Here is an 8691-nt window from a genome sequence, read left to right as displayed (position 1 = left end):
GGGAGCTGAATTTCCCCATCCCATCCCACCTCGGGGGTCCTAAAGACCCCTATTCGGGAGTTCAAGCCCCTGACATTCCTGAGACAGGACCGCCCCCCCAGCTCAGCACAGCCCCCTCCTCTCAACTATTCCTCTGCCTGGAACGGGGCCCAGCAGGATCCCCCCCTCTTCGAGCAGAAAGAGGGGGAGGTGAAAATTAAGGGGGGGGGGGGGGGGGGACAGTGCCCAGCACGACTATTTCCAGCCCCCACAGCCTTATAAATGTGCCCCCCATCACAGGGAAGGGGTTCAGGATGATGATGGGGGCCCCCTCACCCCAAGGTGGTGTGTGGTGTTGGAAGGGGGGTGGGACATTTCCCAGATCATATCAAACTCCAAAAAGAGAAGGGGGGGGGGGGGACGCTGGACTCTTCAACACCCCCCCGCCACGTCTGCACCCCAGCCCTGCACTGGGGGGGGAGGTGTGCTGAGGATGAGCCTTCCCCGGACATCTGTGGTCCCCCTCCCAGGACACCCCCCCCAGCCATGGGGAGGGCTCTGGGGGCCGTCAGGTGATAGTGGGGACCGCCCCCCCCGCCTTTAAAAGAACGTGGGGACTCCTCGAACAGTCCCAGGTTGCAGGAAGAGGGTCCCCAATAAAGGGGCTCCCAAAAAGTGTGGGGGGGTCCCCAGATGTCCCCCTCCAGACATGAGTGACCCATGGAAATAAATGCATGGAGCTGGGTGGGGGGGCTGTTCATGTGGGGGGTTCCCTGGGGCCTGGGGGGTGTGTAGGGGGTGGAGAGGGGGCTCACCCCGTTGCTGCTGCCCCCGTTGTCCGGGGTGGGATGGGGTGTGGGACTGGGGGTGGTGGGGAGGGGTAGGGATGGATGCAGGGAAGGATGGGACGGGGAGGGATGGACGGAGGAAAGGGGTGGAGATGGGGAGGGGTGGAAATGGGAAGGGATGAACGTGGGAAGAGATGGAGATGGGAAGGATGGAGAAGTGGAGAGATGGAGCAGCAGAACAGGACCAGGGAGGGATGGATCAAAGGGAAGAAGGATCCAGGGAAGGACAGAAGCGGGGAGGACACCACGGTGCTGCTCTGCCCTGCGGGGCTGCAGCAGTCCTCATCCTTCAACCCCCCCACTTCTCTATTGCTCCCTGCACCCCCAAACCCCCAGGACCTCCCTGACCTCCTTAGCCCTCACGGTGCCTTATGCAGCATCCTGACATCCTCCCGGACCTCTGTGCTGCCCCCCAACCTCCCGCGAGGCCACAGCGGGCAGAGCCCATGTGTTCCCCACCTCCCTCCCTCAGCCAAAACCCACCCACCGTTGGGGGATGCAGCCAGGAAGGTGACCCCCCTGCCCCGAACCCCTCTTTGGGACGACTTCCCCCCCAAAAAAAACCACTCTGCAGGTAGCATATAACCATATAACCCCCACTGTATCTGCAAAGGGGATGTGACAGGGATGTGACAATGGTCCAGCGCAGACCCCTCCTGTGCCTCAGTTTCCCCAGGTGGGAATGGGCAGCGGGGGCTGCTCGGGGAGGGGAGGTCGGTGGGAGAGGGGGGCAGCACCACCGTGCAGCCCCCCCAGGCCTCTATGCAGCAGGTGGACCATCCCAGCCCTTGGCTGCATTATGGGCCGGGAGTGGGGCCAGGGGTTGGCTGCGGGCGGCACTTTCCAGTGGAAAAAAGGGCCGGGAGTCAACAGCGACGTGCCGGCTCCCCCCCCCCCCCCAGTCTTAGGCCCCTCCGCCCCCCACCCATGGGGGTGGGAGCACCGCTGTCGCCTGCAGCTCCCACTGCCACTGAGCCCCGTGGTGGGAAAAGGAGCTCGGGACAGCGCGGCGGCTGCAGGGAGTTCCGACCTGCTGCTCCCACCTGCAATGGGGCCGGTGTCACCCCCTCCTGCCGCGGTCCACCCCCCCGCGATGTTCCCGATGAGCACCACGGAGTCGTTTTTCCCACCCTCCCCCCACTTGCGCTGCCCCCCGCCCCGATCCTGCCGCCCATTTTGGGGCGATTCGCTGCGTTTTCCCCATTTCCACGGGACGGAGGGCTCTGGAAAGGCAATCAGGGCCGCGCAGGGACGCATCCAACAGCTCAGGAATTCGGGTGGAAGGAATGAGAGTGGCCTTAACTCTGCCCATCCCGGGGCTCCGCCGCTGCTGTCACTGTCACCACCTCCGCCACTGTCACCACCGCCACCACCATTGTTGTGCCACTGGCACCCACCACGGTTGGCACTGTCATTGGGGTCCCCATTGGCTTTGGGGTCCCATTGGGTTTGAGGTCTCCATTGTCACTGGGGTCCCCATTGGCTTTGGGGTCCCCATTCAGTGCCCTTTAAGGACTTCCCAGCATCCTCCTCCTAAGGGAATTTTGCTTTTATCTCCCGGACGAGGCTCTGGGGCTCCGAACAACCCGGGGATGCTCAGACAACGGGATCTGGGCTGTGTTTTGGTTCCCTTTTGGCCCCATTTTGGCCCTATTTTGGTCCCAATTCAGCTCCAGTCTGGCCTCATTTTGCTCCCATTTCAGCCTCATTTCTCCCCATTTCTCACCACACTCCTCACACCTCCCAAAATACACTCCCCCCCCCGTGGGGCCATCCATAAAAAGAGTCTCAAAAATAGTGGGACTTCCTCGAACACACGCTCGGTTGTTTGGTTTTATGGGCAAGGAGGGGGCGACCCCCCCCGGAGCCTTTTTTTTTTTTTTTTTTCCCTATAAAAAGAGCGTTTTTCAGCATAAGGCCAAAAAAAAAAAAAAAGAGTCCACTTTTCTCCCCGGCGCAGTGCGAGTCCAACCTGGCAGATCCCATAACCTCAGACCTTCCCCCAAATATTTCCCCTGGCTCCGCCATGGGAACGCGGAGCAGAAAGGAGCTCTGTCCCCGCCGTCCCCCGGGTGCCACTTTGGGCCAAAAAAAGGCCATTTCGGTCCTTCGCACGGTGCTGCTTTACCTTTCATTTTCTTCTTTCTCTTCCCAAAGGGATGATCCCAAAAGTTGGGTGATCCCAAAAGTCGTCGGGTGCTCCAGACCCTCCTTAACGCTGCAAGGGGCGCACGGCATCGGGTGACTTTGCCCTAAATGAGCCCATTTTCTGCAGTTTCACCCCACTGAGGGGGGGGTGGGGTCCAAACAGAGTGAATCCAGCACTGAACTCCATTTCTGGATCCATCCGTCCCTCCTGCTGGAGCCACCCCCCAAACCCCAATTGCTGTATGATCCCCCAAAATCCCAATATCTTCAGAATCATCGCTCAAACCCCAATTGCTGCATCATGCCCCAAAATCCCAATGGTCAGAATCACACCTCCAAAATCCTAATTGCGGTATTACACCCCCCCAAAATCCCAATTTCTGGCATCACAGGGACCCCACCAATCCCCCACTGGGGCCACATCCCCTCCGCACCCCCAACCCCATGGGGTCAGGTTCCAGCCCCACAACAAACCCGGTCCCATATACACACCAAAACCTCAGAAAAAACGACCACCATATTTCCCCCACTGTTTCTTCATATCATTTTTTCCCACTCCCCCACCCCGAAGCCCCTCTGCCCCAACCCCACGTGGTGGGAGGGGGCTCCGGGATGGCATTTTTGTGGGATGATGTCAAAGAGCAGCGGCCGCCGCTCTGCCCCCAATGCGGCCTCTTCCTCCTCTCCTCCTCTTCCTCCATCGGAGGTGGCGATGAAAAGGGGACTTTTTTGGGATCATGGCACAAAGGGCCCTTTTGAGGCGTGCAGACGCCGGCCCTGTCCCGCTGCCTCTGGGAGTGGGGGGAGGATTTTGGAGCAAAAAGAGGTGATTTTGGGGTCTTTGTGGGAAAAATCCCCCCCTGCAGTGACGCACTGGGATGGGGGTCCTGGTGGGGGCCAGAACTGGGGGGGGTGGAGTGCTCCTCCCCCCAGATGGGATTCCTTGCCCCAATCCATGCCAGGCTCTGGCCCCACCTTTCAGAAAGGGTTTTATTTTGGGGAGTGGGGGCAGCTCCCCTCAATCCCTCCCCCCAACAAACCCACGGGAGGGGGTGCACAACCCCACACACAGCAGAGAGCAGAGTACCCCCAGAGCTGAATGGCGTTGGGGTTTGTGCTCCGCTGTATCAGGGATGAAGTCTGAACCCTAAAGGATCAATCCCTTTGCCCTATGGAAAAATCTACTGACCCCCCCCCCAAAAAAAAAAAAGCAAACAGAAAGATGAAGGCAAGTGGGAAGACGGCAGCAGTGCCAGGGAGCGCTGTGGGGTCGGGCACCCCGCTAATGAGAGCAGCGATTATCCCAAATTAATGAGGGCTGAATGGAGGCTGGTGGCGTTGGTGGGGTCGGGGGGGGGGGGGTGGGGAGGTGCTGTGGGGGGGTGGCTGAGCCCTCCCCCTCCGCTCCATAGCTTCTGGCTCAGGAGTTTGGGGAGAAATCCCTCCTGTTTGGGGCAGGTGGTGCAAAAAGTGCTATTTTTGTTATTGGAGGGAGGGAATCAGCTTTTGTGCCACGGGAGGGGGGCTGTGGGTTCATGGGGGGGGGGGGGGGGCTTTTCTGGGTGTCCCCTACAGGTGATGTCACCTGGATGGGGACAACCCGCCCCCCACACGCACAGAGTCCCCCACCCCACGCGCCCATAGCACAGAGCTGAGGGGCAGAAGGAGATCTGGGGGCAATTCTTTACTTTTTAATTGATTTTTATTTTTTTCTCATCGAGGGAGTGATTCAGTCCCCCCCCCCTCCAGATCCACCTATTTAGGGTGGAACGCAGCCAGGGCTCAGCCCGAAGCACTGCCCCATGGCATCCTGAGCCGCACAAAGCCGCCCTCTGTGTCCAGAGGATGCTGGGGAAAAAAAAGGAAAAAAGAAAAAAATATATATAATTATAATAATTATTAAAAATAAATAAATCCTAAAAGCAGCGTTTTTCCCTTTTATTTTCCTTTTATTTGCAAGGGTCCCGGGGTTTGCATGGAGAAAGGGCTGAGGGCAGTGCTGTGTGGACGTGGGTGGGAGTTGGGTTGTGGGGGGGGGGATTTTTGGCCACTTTTTCGCAGCCCCAAACCCACGCAGTGGGGCTGCGGGGTCTAATGAGGGATTAGCAGGGGACCCCGTTGGGATGAGGTTGTGGGGGTGGGGGGGCACTTCGTTAGCAGAAATTACGATCAGGAGTGTCGTGGAGTGTGCAGCCCTCCAGCTGCTTTTTGGGGAGGTGCCATTAGGGTGCCCCCCACGTGTTGAGCATGACCCCGAATCACCTGATTTTGGGAGGAGGGTGTAAAACAAGGCAGAGGTGGCATTTGTGGGGGGACAGTGACATCTAGAGGTGCCATCTCTCCCCCCCCCCCCTCCCCCCACATCGGTTAATGCAGAGGGGAAACTGAGTCACAGCCCCCAAAGCTGGGGTGGGTCCCGGTACAACCTCATGGTGTCACGCGTGTCCGTCCCTCTGTCCCTCCCATCCATCTGCCACAATCCACACCCCTGAAAAGCTTTTTCTGCAGCCCCCTCCCCCCCAAAAAGAGGTTGGTGTTCAGGTGGGAGGGGGGACAGGGATGAAGCCCCTCAGATGTCCCCCAGCATCCCCAGATGTCACCGCTGGGTACGAGTGGGATGCAGGGATTGATCCCCCCACCTTCAGATCTTAAACACCACAAATGAACCCCAGCGGCTCATCCCCACATCTCAAGACCCCAAAAACTCCTATGGGGACTTATTTGGGGTGCCCCACCCCCCCCAGGCACAAGGGCCCCTGTGTCCACACATGCCATAAATCTGGGACTGGGCTAATGACCGAGCCGGAGCGCCGGGAAGAAGCCCGGAAAGGCCGATGTTCCCGACAAAGTTTACCCAACAATACGGATGCCAATCGCAACACGCAGCCGCGCTGCAGCCCACAAAGGGCATTTTTGTCCGGGACGGCTCCTTTTTAATTAATGCTGCATCCCCATCGGCCGAACCGACGGCGGAGGGGAAGGGAAATGCGACAGAGAAATCGGGGATGTGTGGGAGCGGGCACGGCCCCATGGCGGCACATCACTTGGGTTGGAACAGGTGAAGTGCTGGGTTGAGTTGGGCTCATGGTGCGTTCTGGTGTCCCCATGGTGTGTCCGGGTGTCCCCACTGTACGTGATGGCATCTTTGTCATGTGTTGACTTGGTGTCCCCATGACTCGTGGCGGTCTGGAGGACCCCAGGGAGCACCGGGCACAAAGGTGTGAGGTCCTTCCTCCTCCCCGACCACAGGCAGGGACATAGCTCCTCCAGACGTGGCCTTTGGACACCTGGACAGACCCAAATGTCCTCTGGGGCCGGGACCCCCGTGGCACCGCTCAGCTCAGGGGGCAGCAGACCCCAGAACTCCATGTCCCCGCAGGGCACAGCCTCCACATGAGCGATGCCGGGAGGAGAAAGCTCTTCCCACCAAACCCAGGTGAAGATTGGACACTGCGAATGGCGATGTCTGGACAGCGTGCCCCGGATCCTAAATCCTCAGCGATCCCCGATTGGAAGGGATCCTCAGGGACCACTGAGGCCGACCCCCGGGGCACCACGAGCAAAGCCCAGGGAGGAGCAGGTGAAGAAGGCTCCCTGGGCACGCTGGTGCAGGAGGGAAACGAGAAAACCCAAACGAAACGGATCCCTTTAATAACCCGTGCAGGTTTCCAGCCGGTGCATAGCAGAGGGGAAAAAGGGGATGGGAGGGCTTCGGACATCCATTTTGGGGTCACTGTGCAGAAAAGGATCCCACCAACCCACAGCGATGCACTCCTGCTCCCCACCTCCAGGCACAGCTCTGCGGGCAGCGATGAATGGGGCATTGAGGCCGCGGGGGGGGGGTGTTTGCAGAAGCCACGTGTGTGCGCCGAGGAATGTCAGAGGCGCCCATCAGCGGCTCCGGGGAAGGACTGCGCTCCCATCGAGGAATAAGGACGGAGGAAGGAGGAGAAAGTCAATATGACCTGAAAATCCCCCGCTGGGGACGGCGGGCGATGTGATTTATGCTGTCAATAAGGCAGGGAGGGGGCGGGGATCAATGCTGAATGCATTTTTGGTGTCCGCAGAGGGCGCGGAGCCGCGCGCAGCAGTGGGACGCGGCCGCACAGACCCCCTTTGATGGAGCGCTTTCTCCACGGCTCTTCTGGAAGGAAAACAAAGGGCAGCGTTGAGATGGGGACACGGACTGCTGTGCTGGGGGGGGGAACGGGCTGAGAGGCTCCGAAATGAGCGCAGCACTGCGAAGGACCTCCAGCCCCCCCTGCTCAGCGCTGCAGTCCCCTCCGCGCAGGGCGAGGCGGGAGCTGCCCAGCACTGAGCCCTCTGCGTGGGGAGCGCCGGCGGAGCGCGTTTATTTTCACTCAAAGGGAATTGTGCAGAGCAGCCTTCCCCCCCCCCCTCCCCGGGCTCACTCACACTGCCCCTCCCGCGCAGTGGGGGGAACCCCCACGGCCGCACACACACCGGAGATAAAACAGTGCACTGCTTCTTTTCCCTTTTTTTTTCTCCTCTCAGATCTTTACTTGCAGTAAAAGATAGAAAAAGGTAATAAATGGAACTCGGTATAAAACACACAGAGGGGAAAGGGAGGAGGGGTCCAAACCAGCATACAAAGAACACGAGTGGGCAGGCGCCAGGGGAAGAAGGGCCAAGTTTTGTACAAAACTACTGCTCACGGGTACAGAAAATGTATAAAACATCACTCCCCCCCACCCCTCCCCCCCCACATCTGGAGACAAAAATACAAAAGTGGACATTATCCCATTCTTTCCTTAGGCTGAAAAAGGTTATGTACAGAGAGAGATCAGAACCGGGGCGAGCAGGGGGGGCACGCAGTGCTGCCTCCTCCCCCGTCGCAATGGAGAATAAATTAAAGCAATGGAAAAGCATCAGCTCAGCCCCGGCCGAGTGCAGCAGCACCAGGGGAGAAACTGCAGCCTCGAGGGCCCCGCGGGCACCGCCGGGCTGTGCTGCTCAGCATCTGCTCCTCCACCAGTGGATGGGGACCAGCAGCACCCCGTCCTCGAGGCCGAAGGCCGTGGACCCCTCTGGAAGCTCCTCCTGCAGAGGCTGCGCTCACTCTGACCTCGTGTCAGCACCACCCCCCAACCCCCGGCTGAAACATGTGCAAAATATCACGGATTGAGGAGCGATTCATTCTGCCCGGCCGGGGCTGCTGCTCGAGGACAACGGCCAAAAGGATTCGGTGCTGCGTTGGCTCCACGCTGCAGTAAATCAAACTGTACCTGAATTCCCATACACAGTCGGTGCTCAGCAATGGGGAGGTGGGGCCCGTGGGGAGAAAAGTGGCTCTGCAAAAAAATGACGTCCAGAGCTCCCCCAGCTCCTGCAGAGCCCCCCTGGACACCCCCAGAGCCCCCCCAAGAAGCGCTGCTGTGACGACAGAGGGGAGAGGGTGGAAAAAAACGATGCAGCAAAAACACTCTGGGCTCAGAGCTGCTTCCATAGGAAAAAAGGAGCTGAACCCTTCCCTGCTTCAACTGATGGGACCCCCACGCTGCTCACCCCGCGCTGCATTTTAAGGGCAAACCCTCCCTACGTCCACCCCAAATATACTCCTGCCCACATCACTTTGAAGGAAGCAGAGCTGAGGGTGCTGAGCACACAGACCCACATAAGTGCTTTTTCCTCTCCCAAAATCCACTCCCCCCCCCCCCCACAAACACCCCCCACCACCCCGAGTCACAGCACCGGC

The sequence above is a fragment of the Cyrtonyx montezumae genome, unplaced genomic scaffold, assembly GCF_038088225.1.
Source record: "Cyrtonyx montezumae isolate F1298 unplaced genomic scaffold, pur_monq_1.0 scaffold_92, whole genome shotgun sequence".
NCBI classification, from domain to species: Eukaryota; Metazoa; Chordata; class Aves; order Galliformes; family Odontophoridae; genus Cyrtonyx; species Cyrtonyx montezumae.
Note: the sequence above shows the minus strand (reverse complement) of the source record.